Below are 12,246 nucleotides of genomic sequence, written 5' to 3' on the forward strand. Positions count from 1 at the left end.
GCATGCCCATCATCCAGTCACTACCGGCAGAGGGGAATGTGACGTTGTCGGCCCCTTATGTTGGCGGAGTCACATGGCCTGTGACGCCTGTGCCGGATGGGTGTGGTGTGCGTGCAAACCTGCCCTCAGGGAGCGGCTGTGACATGCTGACAACTAGACCAGTGACCTGCACACCACCAGCAAGTACGCCTGTGACGGGTAGCAATGAGGGCCCCCCTCGGAGCATAAGAGGATTGGTCTGGCCTGCCGTACGCTGGACCAGTGCAGGGCTTGGCACAATGATGCGTGGGATCTGGGCGTGGTTAAGTCCATGTCCGGACATGGAAGTGACTGATGCGTGTGTCCCTGTTGTAGTGTTCACGGGACCCGGTACCCAATATGCTCTGTAGCACCCTCTGAATGGCATCCCACAGGATGAGCATCATTGACGCAAGGGACATCACTGTCTCTACATTTACCCACACATTCAAACATGGATGATGAATGACATAACACAGCAGTGCACTACTGGATGTTTATTGCACACCCAGTGCAGGCCTGCAGCTGGAGCAGTACAGGGCCATGCCGAACACACTACACAATATGGGCCAGTCAGAGTCCATCCGGGGATGACAAGTCCTGCGGAAGAGGTAGGGTACAGTCCGCAGTGTGGTCGCTGTGTCATTGGTCATCAATTTGGATATGTCAGTCCATGTCGCTGTCCAAGGTGAGTGCATCGGAGTGTATCAGGGGTCAGTGGTAGGTCATGGGGCCATGTGCGGCACCAAGCAGGAACAGGCCAGGTGGCGTAAATGAAAGCTAGTGCCTCCTGATCACAAACCCATCCTTTTCCTCGTCCCCGGATGTGTACACTGCCCCACCTGTGGGTGTTGCAGTACCGGCTGGGGCACTGTGTGCCACTGACACATCAGGGGCCGGAGGAGGGTTGTCGGCTGCACTGTGTGGCAGTGACACATCAGGTGCTGGAGTGGATATTCCTGCTGCACTGTGGGGCACTGACACACAAGGGGGCAGAGATGTGGATGGTGTGGGGTCAACAGCATTCATCAGCGCCACGCCTTGTGGCAGCAATGCCATGATGATGGTCTGCAGGGTATGGTAGATCCCAGCTACATTTCGCTGATGTGCAGCTACGAGACTCGTCACGGGTTCCAAGAAGACCAACCACATCTCGCCAGACCTGAAATCACTCAACTGGCTTCCTTGAGGCAAGGATCCAATTAAAGATTGCTTGCATGACCCATAGAGCTCTTCACTTTAATACCCTACTCTACCTGACAAATAAGCTGGAACTTTCTGGGGGCTACCGGTCCACAAGGAGCACCAGCACCTTGCTGCTCAAGCCAAAGAAAGTCAATAAGCTTAAAACGTACAATCGTACATTCTCGGACATTGCCCCCGAGAATCTGGAACGCCCTTCCAGTGGAGACAAGGCTTATTCCATCCACATTTGCCTTCAAAAGGAAATTGAAAGCACTACTAATGAACAATGCGCTGATCTAGAAGCTTTGCTCCTCTTACCTCGAGACTTTTTGGCTATCCTAACTATTATCATTTGTTATGACCTACTGTTGCCTGCCATAATGTCCCTTTTGTTCTTGATGTATATTGCCCTAATTTTCTTTCTACCCTAGCCTTCTCCCTATTTTCCACCATTACGTCATTGTTGCTCTTGTTGCACATTGATCAACTTGTACCTTGATACCTTGATTTTTTTTCTTGAGCTGTGTTCCTATGTCTTCTTCAACCTTATGTAAAGTGCTCTGATACCCACTTGGGTCATGTTCGCGCTAAACAAAACATATAAATAAATACAGCGGTGGCTGCCATCCTTTCCGCCTTCATCCGCATCATGTCCTCCATGAGCCTCCGCATGTGTGCCAGCTCACGGCTGCTATCGCTGGAGCGCCTCTGAGTGGACAGGTGTTCTTCTCTCCACGTCAGGACTCCAGCGGTGTCAGTCAGGGCTCGTTGGGGGCCATGGAGCGGGCCTAGACACCCATGGATGGCGTCCAGTTTGGTAGCCATGAGGTTGAACCCCACCCGCACCTGCTCAGCCGTCTCCCTCTGGGCCTCCAGCACACGGCGTTGGAAGACCATGTGTTGTTTCTGGGGGTCTTGGGAGACTGGCGGGCCATGGGTGCCTCCTGCTGGGTGGTTTGGGTGGTGGGTGGGGTCTCCTCGATGCAGCTGGTCAGCCCTGATCCTGGAGGTGAGTCGCGGATGATGTCAAGGGTGTCTAGGAGGGCTTGGGTGTTGAAGCTGGCGTTGTCCTCCTTGTCATCAGTGAAGAGTGGCTGGGACTGCTCTGCAGGGGGTGTTGACAGTGTCCCTGCAATGTGAAGGGGAGATGGTGTATATGCAATGTGTCCATATGTATGTAGCCGCATGGTACATGTTGACATTCAGACAGCATGGCATTGCACATTGTGATAGTCTGTGGATCTGGGCGATGACCCAGAGTCATTGAGGGTGTGCACCGTGCTGTACTTGATTGTGCATGTGTGCCATTGTGGCCATCCCCACCCAACCCCCCAGTACCTGGTGGTCACTCACCCTGTTGCGGTTGTGTTGTGTCCTGTCGAGCAATGTCCGGTCCCCCGACTCCGGCCACAGTACCCACACTGATGACAGTCAACACCAGCTCCTCCATGTCATCCAGCTCGAGCTGTGGTGCTGGGCCCCCACCTCCAGTCTGCATTGCTGACTTCTGGTTGGCTGCGAGTTTCTCCTTGGTCTTTCACTTGATGTCATTCCATCGCCTCTTGACCTCGTCCATTGTCCTCTTGTGCTCTCCGACGGCATTCACCTTGTCCACGATGTCTTGCCATATTCCAGTTTTGGTGCCCAATGACACGTTGGAGGTGATGAACAGTTGTTGATGGTGTTCCATCACCTCCGTGACTATGATCATGTTCGTCTGCGGACTGAACTTCGTCTTCCTATTCTTCTTGTCCTTGCCCTTCCCTGTTCCCGAGGTCCCGGGCTGGTCGTTCGGGGTGCTTGTGGGGTTGCGCTCGTCCTCTGCCCTTGCTCCGGCTGCCTCCATGGTGCTTGGGTGTTGGTGGTTTGTGTTTGGGTGCTTTTTTCTACTTTTATGGAGATTTGTCCGCCGGCCAGGTGTGTGTTCCAGGCCTGGCGCTGCTTATCGCTGATTTCCTCATCGCACTTTGCCCCAATGCAGGTTTTTTGGTGTTGAGGTTGTGTTTTTATCTCCATCGAGGTGGTTGTATCGCGGACATTGTCCGCGGTTTCGGCAGACTATCGCATGGTACTGCCTTGTTGTGAATTCCACGTTGACACTGGGTTATTTTCCCACGATGGGCTGCGATGTTGAGAGTTGTGTTAAGCTACTCTTGCGGTAGTTATCACATGATCTTGTGAATATGCCCCTTAGTGTTTTCATTTTTTCTTGGTGGGCATATTCTCTACAAGTGCAGAACTTTCAAATCAATCATGGAAGAATGTCTGGCAGACCAGCACTGCAAATCCTTCTAAGGATTTCTTGGCTTTTATGATCTGTATCCTTGTTCAACAGTACAACTTAATAAGTACATAGACGCCAATAGAAGTTCCATATTCTTTATTTCCAAAATCCAATTTGAACAAACGCCCAACTTGAACAACAGCCAACACGTGTTTCGTTGTGAAACGAATTTTTCAAGGCTTGGAGCAACAGTAGTTAACGAATTATTCACAGCATAGTATAGCAGTATAATGCTCTTTAGCGTAAACAAGCTCAGTCCAGTAGACCAAAATATGTACAAATCTCAGTTTGATACCCAGTGTCTTTAGTCCAATGAGTAATGTAAAAGGCAGAGCCAGGACATTGATAAGTCCCTAGCCCTCGATTTAGCGAGAAGAAACAGAAATGACGCGTCTGTCCCAAAACGTACTGGTCCTGTACGTTTCGGGACAGACGCGTTGTTTCTGTGTCGGCTGTTGTTCAAGTTGGGCGTTTGTTCAAATTGGATTTTGGAAATAAAGAATATGGAACTTTCCATTGGCGTCTATGTACTTACTAATTTGTACTGTTGAACACAACAGAAAGGACCCACAGAAAATAAGGACCTTGATATTTTCTGCTTGTAGTGGTGCTCTGAACAGTTCTTTGAACTCTAAGGTAGTCAGTCGAGCTCAGCCAGGGATATTTATCTCAGGGGTACCCAATTCCGAGGCACATTTTTCATTTGTTCACCCGCCACAGTGTGAGGGCTTGCGTTTCACTCTTGCACATATTGATACCATTATAGCTGTGTGAGTTGCCACATGTGACGCTTTCACTCAGTGCTTTTGAGATACAAACAGAATGTTTTGATTACTAATAATTGTAGACCTATTGGAAGTAATGTAACATTTCAGGACCTATATTTTGGTGATGGGGGCTTGCCATTGAAGGCCCCAGCTCAGGGTATCACACCCATCATGCACACAAGGGCACCACTGAAAGCAGAGCAGCATTAACAAAGAATTGTACCAGGGCACCGCAACACACAGTAGAACCCAGGAAACACTATAAGACCACCCAAACAAGTGTACTAATGGGCACCGCTAAAACCAGTGCCACACCAGTGTTCTACCAAAAGCAGAGAAGTTCAAATACAGAATAGAACAGGCCACTACCAGACACAGCAACACCCATACAAACCTATCATAACACTATAGCACCATGACACAAATAGACCCTGTGGATTGCCAGACCCAGTGCAATAACTAGGCACCACCAGAAACACGGAAGCAGAAAAACAGTAGCGCCAGTTCACATACAGACCGAGCAGCAGGATAATCCTGCAGTATCTGCAGGGGATTGACTGACCAAAAGCACCAACAAGGTATGGCCTGAGCATGGTGGGACTCAGAGCAGCATCAAACCATAACCAAAACAAGGCAGTGCTTGGCTTTTACCCAGAACAGTACGATGAAGCTGACAGAATTGGCAAAAAGGTATACGAAGAACAGCACCAAGGCAGAGCGTGACCCAAAACTCCACCAGGGGATTGCCAGAGCTTTACCAGGCCATGGCAGAGCTCCACTGGGCACGGCGAGGAGCAGGGTGCACCAGGCGTACTGCCATACTACCGTGTGACCCAGACCTGCACCTTTGTAGGGTCACAACAGCAATAGGGCACCGCAAAAAGTAAAGCTGCAAGGCACAAGCCAGTGGTGCCAAGGAAAGGCAAACACAATACTTGTGAGAACCTTTTGTGATAGCAGGGCAAAGCAAGACCTAGTGCAAAGCAAAAGAAAGACCTACCATAGCACCAGAGCAGGCAGATCTGTCAACAAACAGATCAAGGGATGGGCAAATGCCCCAGGTGGCAGGGAGTGGGCATAACACTAGCGGGACTGAACCCCCTGGGTAACAGCAGCTGGGTGCTGTGACCATTGGCAGTCCGAGGCTGTGTGTGCGGCTGGGGAAGGCTGCCTGCCATTCATTCTCCAGAGTGTGCTTGTGTAGGGGGTGGGGGTCGGGGTCGGTTTCTACTGCTCTCCTCCATCCCTTCGAGCCCAGCTCCCTCCAGAGCTCTGAAGCATGTCCAACGCCATGCTTGGCACCGGCATCAATGCACCTTCAAGTGTTGCATTTTATTAATCTGTACAGCCCCTGAAGTCTGCCATCTAGACCGACCCCGTGGACCCTTCATGCACGGCTCACTATCTGCCGTGTGATCTTGGTGGCCGCCATGTCCAGCACTAAGGCCAGCAGCAGTCACAAAAAGAAACTGTTCCAGGTGGGTTGAGACCAAGCCAAGAGCTGGGAGGCGCCAAGCAGGGGGCGGGCTGTGTGCAGTGAAGAGTAGCCTCACAGGCCTCAGTGCACGGTTGGCCTGCACACATTCAGCCTGTTTTGAAGTCGAAGGAAGCTGCTGTATGTCTTTCTTTTATCGCCGTGATGATAAAAGAAAGGCACCCCGTCGCCTTGCTTAAACATAAAGCAGGCACCATCTGATTAGGGTGTTCTACTTTTTGATAGACAGAACAAAGGAAACACTGCTTGATTTAGGGAAATGCTGCATTGTATGGACGCTTGGGTATGTGGGGGTAGGTATGCAGGGACAAGTGAGGAGGTGGGAGGGACGAATGTTCCATTAAGATGCAAGCAGCTATGGCCGTAGAAGCTGAAAATGCACCCACAGTGTAAGACGAGCAGGAAAAAATAAGCAAATAGTTCCCCAATGTACAGATAAAGGACCATAGCATAAGCATACAGTACTTAGTCCCTGCTCCATGGGAGGAGTGAAAAAGAAAGAGGAGGGACAAAGAGGCAGGACCGACCACTAGCAAGCAAGGATTTTTAAAGGACACTGAAACAAGCAAATGAAAAGCAGAGGAAGGACTTTAAACCCAAGAGAAGTATTTACTCAAGTATGTACAAGGTCTCGAATGCTTGACCAAAAAACATTCTTTCAGTTGAAAGAGTGGAGGTTCACCATGGTTTGTGTTTAGGGGTTGGTATAATACAAAACAAAAAGGGTGTGTTGAATAAACTAAAAGGGTGGGCTTTTTCATAAGTTACGACAGACGCATATCATGCATTTTCCCAAATAACTGTCTTGCCTCTATGGACTTGGAGACTCACTCATATATGAAGACGTGATGCAGTACAGCATAGAAAGTCACCTTGCTACACTGCACTGATTGACACGGAAAGGGCAGGAAAGCGCTGTATTTAAAAGAATACAGCACAATCCTGTCCTTTACCCTGAGCTGGCACCTTTTCGGCTGCTTAACACCAATGCAGGCAACCTTGCTCCATGGTGTTACCCATGTTACCTCCAGTAAGTCCCACACAGCAGGATTGCTGTGAGGTCTTCGGAGGCCACGCTCACTTTTTCCACCACTTTGCAGATGCGTCTCCTGGTCGCACTACTGGTTGACTGGCTGATTTTTGGCCCTGGGGACCCCATCTCCTGGGGCCAGGTATTTTTAGAATGGGGACGGTGCTGCCTGGCCCCCCTCCCCAGGGACCCCATCCCTGGCGCCCAGATTTTTCTTTTTTAAACATTTTTGTAATAAAGAAAGGGCAGCCACATGCCCCCCCCCTTCCCTGGGCGGATTTTGGCCATGGGGACCCCATCCTCTGAGGCCAGCCCTTTTTAAAATAAATGTTTCTGTTTTTGAAAATGGGAGGAGGACTGTGCGGCCCCCCTCCCGGGCCAATTTTGACCCCGTGGACCTAATCCATGGGGCCTACCCACAATACAGGTTGCCCTCGTCCCACCCAGGCCACCCAGTTTCTCACGTCCTTGCTGGCAACCCATGTCGTGCGGGAGCCACATTGCTCTTGAACAGAGGGAGCTGCTGAACATGCAGCTTCTTCTGTCCAAAAGCAATTCTGCTCTGCTTCGTGCAAGTGGCAGCATTTTAGTGCTCTCCCTTGTATGAAGCAGAGCAGAAATTGCTATGGTTTGGCGAGAACGGTGCTCCCGCCAAGCCATAGAAAACTGCAATGTCCCTGGGGTGGGCACTCTGGAACATTGCAGGTGTCGGCCCTGGGGGGTGGCGGTCCCCAGAGACATTATTAGCTCCAGAAGGGGGGCAGCGCATCCCCCTTCCATTGTTTGATTTAGCCCAGGGGAGGTGGCGGTCTCTGGGACTGCGGAGGGTCTGTGCGCCCCCGCATCAATTACAATTAAAGCCTTGATGAGGTGGCGGCCACTATGGCTGCAAGGTGGGGGTGGTCCGCCAGTAGGTAGTTATTGTTAGGACCAAAGTTTCAATAGGAAAAGCATTTTTTGACTTGACTATAACTTTGGCGTCGTTTGACCAATCGTCATAAAAATGTTCCAAAAATAGTGTCAAGTAGGTTTTGGTTGTCGTGAAAACTTTGGGATGATCTGTGCAGTGGGAATTGAGAATTTGGGCTGTGAAATAAGGGTGGGGTTGTAATATTAATTCCCATAGGAAGCTGTAGCTTACACCAAATTTAGCAGGGAGGTAGACGCTGGTTCAAGAAAGTGCCTTTTGTCTATTTGGTGTAAATCTGTTCAGTATTTTTTGAGAAATGTAAGCAGAAAAATTTAGTGATATTTCTGGGCATGGATATTTGCCCAGAAATATCCATGCCATGCGCAACAATTCATCCGGACAGAACCTGAACAGAAAGTTGTGGCTGCCATTTTATTGATCAGAACGGTTCTCGGGGCTGAAAATGTTTGAAAAACCTAACAAAAGGGGTCAGAGTGGAGGTAGTCTGACCCAATGGTTGAGAAATTGGGGTGTTAGTGACACAAGCTTTGTGTCCAAAATTTATTTTTTCAATCATGCACGATATTCGCGACGACCACATGACCGCCAGTGCGCCCCTCCCCCACCCCCCCCCGTGTACCATCGCCGGGACGTCGCGACTACCAACGTCATTGTCAATATTGGTGAAAATATAAAAATGTATATATATTTGTACACACTAGCAAGTGACTGTCACACACTTATGTACCTACTCACATATTCAATCAGACAAGAGAAACCCCTAGTGTGTAAAATACTGTAATATGTGTGGATATATGCGTTTTAGACTTTATGGAAAAGGCGCAAATAGTCGCGGTTAACAACGTCATCGCAACAACCCGAATAACCACGAAAACAGAAAATAGGCCCATATAGCACCTCTCACATTCAGTCGCTCATATACCCAATCACTCACCCATGCTGTCTTTCACATACCCAGTTACTCACCCATATACCACTGACAAATCCACTCACCCACATAGCCATAAACATACTCACTCACCCATACAGCCCCTCACAAACACACTCACTAACCCAAACAGTCACCGAAGCACCCATTCACTCTTCCATACAGGCAGTCACACACCCCCTCACCCACCCACACAGGCAGTCACACACCCATAGAGGTATTCATATAACCAATCAATAGCCCATACAGCCACTCATGTACTAACTCACACACCCATACAGCCACTTAGACTCCAACTGACAGACTAATACAAACATTCAGATGGCCTAGTCAGTGACCCAAACATTCACTGAGACACCAAATCACTTGCTTATACAGTCAGTCACAAACCCACTGAATAATCGATACAGCACTCACACACCCACTGATTCATCAGTGCACCTTGGTATCTATATATTTAACACTCATAAATATTCACTCACAGTCACTAGATGATGTAATTTTAGATGTCATCAGTGATGTCATCAGTGATGTTACTGACCATGTCATGAGTGATGTAATATGTGTGGTCATAAGCAGTGCATTGTGGGGGTGCAAGTTATAGTTAACTCAGCTAAGTATAACTGATGAATTTCTCTGGTTTTGTATGAGTGAAATGTCAGCCTAACTATAATGTCCCTGTAACCTTTGTTTTTGCAGTGAATATATATATATATATATATATATATATATATATAGATATGTATATCTATATATATATATATGTATATATATATTCCAATCGAGAAGCACCCAAGATTGAGGAAACCACACGCGGCGTGCATTACAATATTTATTTGCATGGCGGCGTTCAAACGTCCTTCTGGACACAGGATTCAGTATTCAAATTTAGCCATAATGTTCTGACGCATTTCGGGCATCCTTTCGCCCTTTCTCATGGAATGGCAACTGGAGTGTGGCGGCAGAAAAGGTCTTGCACCAGAGATATTTGTAAGTCCCGCCCCATGGGCGTAGCTGCTACGTGCATGATGGTATCAGTAGTTTTACTCATTGTCAGCCATAATGGATACTGCCACTTGTTCTCCCTTGGTAAGTTAAAAGCCGTAGTGGCACCCACTCTTGTGTACCTGGGGGTTGTTTGTTTTGCCTTTTTTCCTCGCAAATGTAGCACGTCGTTCCGACTTGGCTGCCTTCGTGGCAGCTCCGGACCCGCTCGTCCGCAGGGGGGTTGTCCTCGCGACCAGGGCGGGCCGCAACATATTCCAATCGAGAAGCACCCAAGATTGAGGAAACCACACGCGGCGTGCATTTCAATATTTATTTGCAAGGCGGCATTCAAACGTCCTTCTGGACACAGGATTCAGTATTCAAATTTAGCCATAATGTTCCGACGCGTTTCGGGCATCCTTTCGCCCTTTTTCATGGAATGGCAACTGGAGTGTGGCGGCAGAAAAGGTCTTGCACCAGAGATATTTGTAAGTCCCGCCCCATGGGCGTAGCTGCTACGTGCATGATGGTATCAGTAGTTTTACTCATTGTCAGCCATAATGGATACTGCCACTTGTTCTCCCTTGGTAAGTTAAAAGCCGTAGTGGCACCCACTCTTGTGTACCTGGGGGTGGTTTGTTTTGCCTTTTTTACTCGCAAATGTAGCACATCGTTCCGACTTGGCTGCCTTCGTGGCAGCTCCGGACCCGCTCGTCCGCAGGGGGGTTGTCCTCGCGACCAGGGCGGGCCGCAACATATTCCAATCGAGAAGCACCCAAGATTGAGGAAACCACACGCGGCGTGCATTTCAATATTTATTTGCAAGGCGGCGTTCAAACGTCCTTCTGGACACAGGATTCAGTATTCAAATTTAGCCATAATGTTCCGACGCGTTTCGGGCATCCTTTCGCCCTTTCTCATGGAATGGCAACTGGAGTGTGGCGGCAGAAAAGGTCTTGCACCAGAGATATTTGTAAGTCCCGCCCCATGGGCGTAGCTGCTACGTGCATGATGGTATCAGTAGTTTTACGAAGGCAGCCAAGTCGGAACGACGTGCTACATTTGCGAGGAAAAAAGGCAAAACAAACAACCCCCAGGTACACAAGAGTGGGTGCCACTACGGCTTTTAACTTACCAAGGGAGAACAAGTGGCAGTATCCATTATGGCTGACAATGAGTAAAACTACTGATACCATCATGCACGTAGCAGCTACGCCCATGGGGCGGGACTTACAAATATCTCTGGTGCAAGACCTTTTCTGCCGCCACACTCCAGTTGCCATTCCATGAGAAAGGGCGAAAGGATGCCCGAAACGCGTCGGAACATTATGGCTAAATTTGAATACTGAATCCTGTGTCCAGAAGGACGTTTGAACGCCGCCTTGCAAATAAATATTGAAATGCACGCCGTGTGTGGTTTCCTCAATCTTGGGTGCTTCTCGATTGGAATGTATATATATATATATATATATATATTCACTGAAAAAACCATAGGTTTCAGGTTTCAGGGGCGTTATAGTTATCTGGACATTTCCCTCGTACAAAACCCTAGAAATTCCCCTGTTATAGTTAGTTCAGCTAACTATAACTCGCGCCCCCGCAATGCACTGCTGATGACATCACATATTACATCACTCATGACATGGTCAGTGACATCACTGATGACATCTCAAATGACATCGCTGATGACATCATCCATTGAGTATGTGTTTCTGAACAGTTTTATTATGTTTAATATATATAGGGAAAGGCCTGTTGAAAAATTAGTGGGTGTACAAGTGTGTGAATGGATGATTTTCTAGGTGCGTAACTGACTCTATAAGTGAGTCATTAAATGTATCTTACTGCAGACTAGTGACTAAACTGTGTGAATGTCTGTATGTGTCTGTGTGTTGGTGTATAAGTGGCTGCATGGTTTTGTGAATAGCTATACGAGTGTCTATATGGGTTATAGATTGGTTGTCTGAGTATCTGTATGGGTGCCTGAGTGTTTGTGTGGGTAGGGTGTGTGTGACTCTGTGACTAGATGTGTGAGTGGGTTATTCAGTGGGTGCATGGTTTTAAGAGTGCATCTGTGATGGACTGTATGGTTGGGTGAGTGTACGTATGGGTGTGTTAGTGATTGAATGTATATCTCAGTTGTACATGTGTCAGTAACTACATATGTGAAACGCAGTGTATATGTGTGTAAGAGTATATAACTATCTATATGTGAGAGTGTGTGATTTTGGGAGTGGCTGTATGCGCCATAGTGCAATGATATCTGTGTCATGTGCTGTTTATTTTTCTGCAGGAAGACACCGAATTTGTTAGTATTTTTATGAGTAAGTGAACTTGAGTGTGTTTAACTGTATAGGTGAGTAAATTGGATTGTGATTAATTATTTGCATGACTGACTAGATGTGTCAGTACCTCAATGGATGATTGGCGGTGTGTGAGTGTCTATATAGGTATATTAATGCACAGAGTGACTGTAAGTATGAGTGTCTGTACAGGTGAGTGAGATGACATGTATGTAGACCTAAAAGTCAATGAGTGGGTGTGTAGTTATTGGTATTGGAGTATTTATGGTTGTCAAAATGGCCTTTTGAAATTTTGAGTCGGTGTATCAAAGGTTATAT

This window comes from Triturus cristatus, chromosome 3_1 (assembly GCF_964204655.1).
Source record: "Triturus cristatus chromosome 3_1, aTriCri1.1, whole genome shotgun sequence".
Lineage (NCBI taxonomy): Eukaryota > Metazoa > Chordata > Amphibia > Caudata > Salamandridae > Triturus > Triturus cristatus.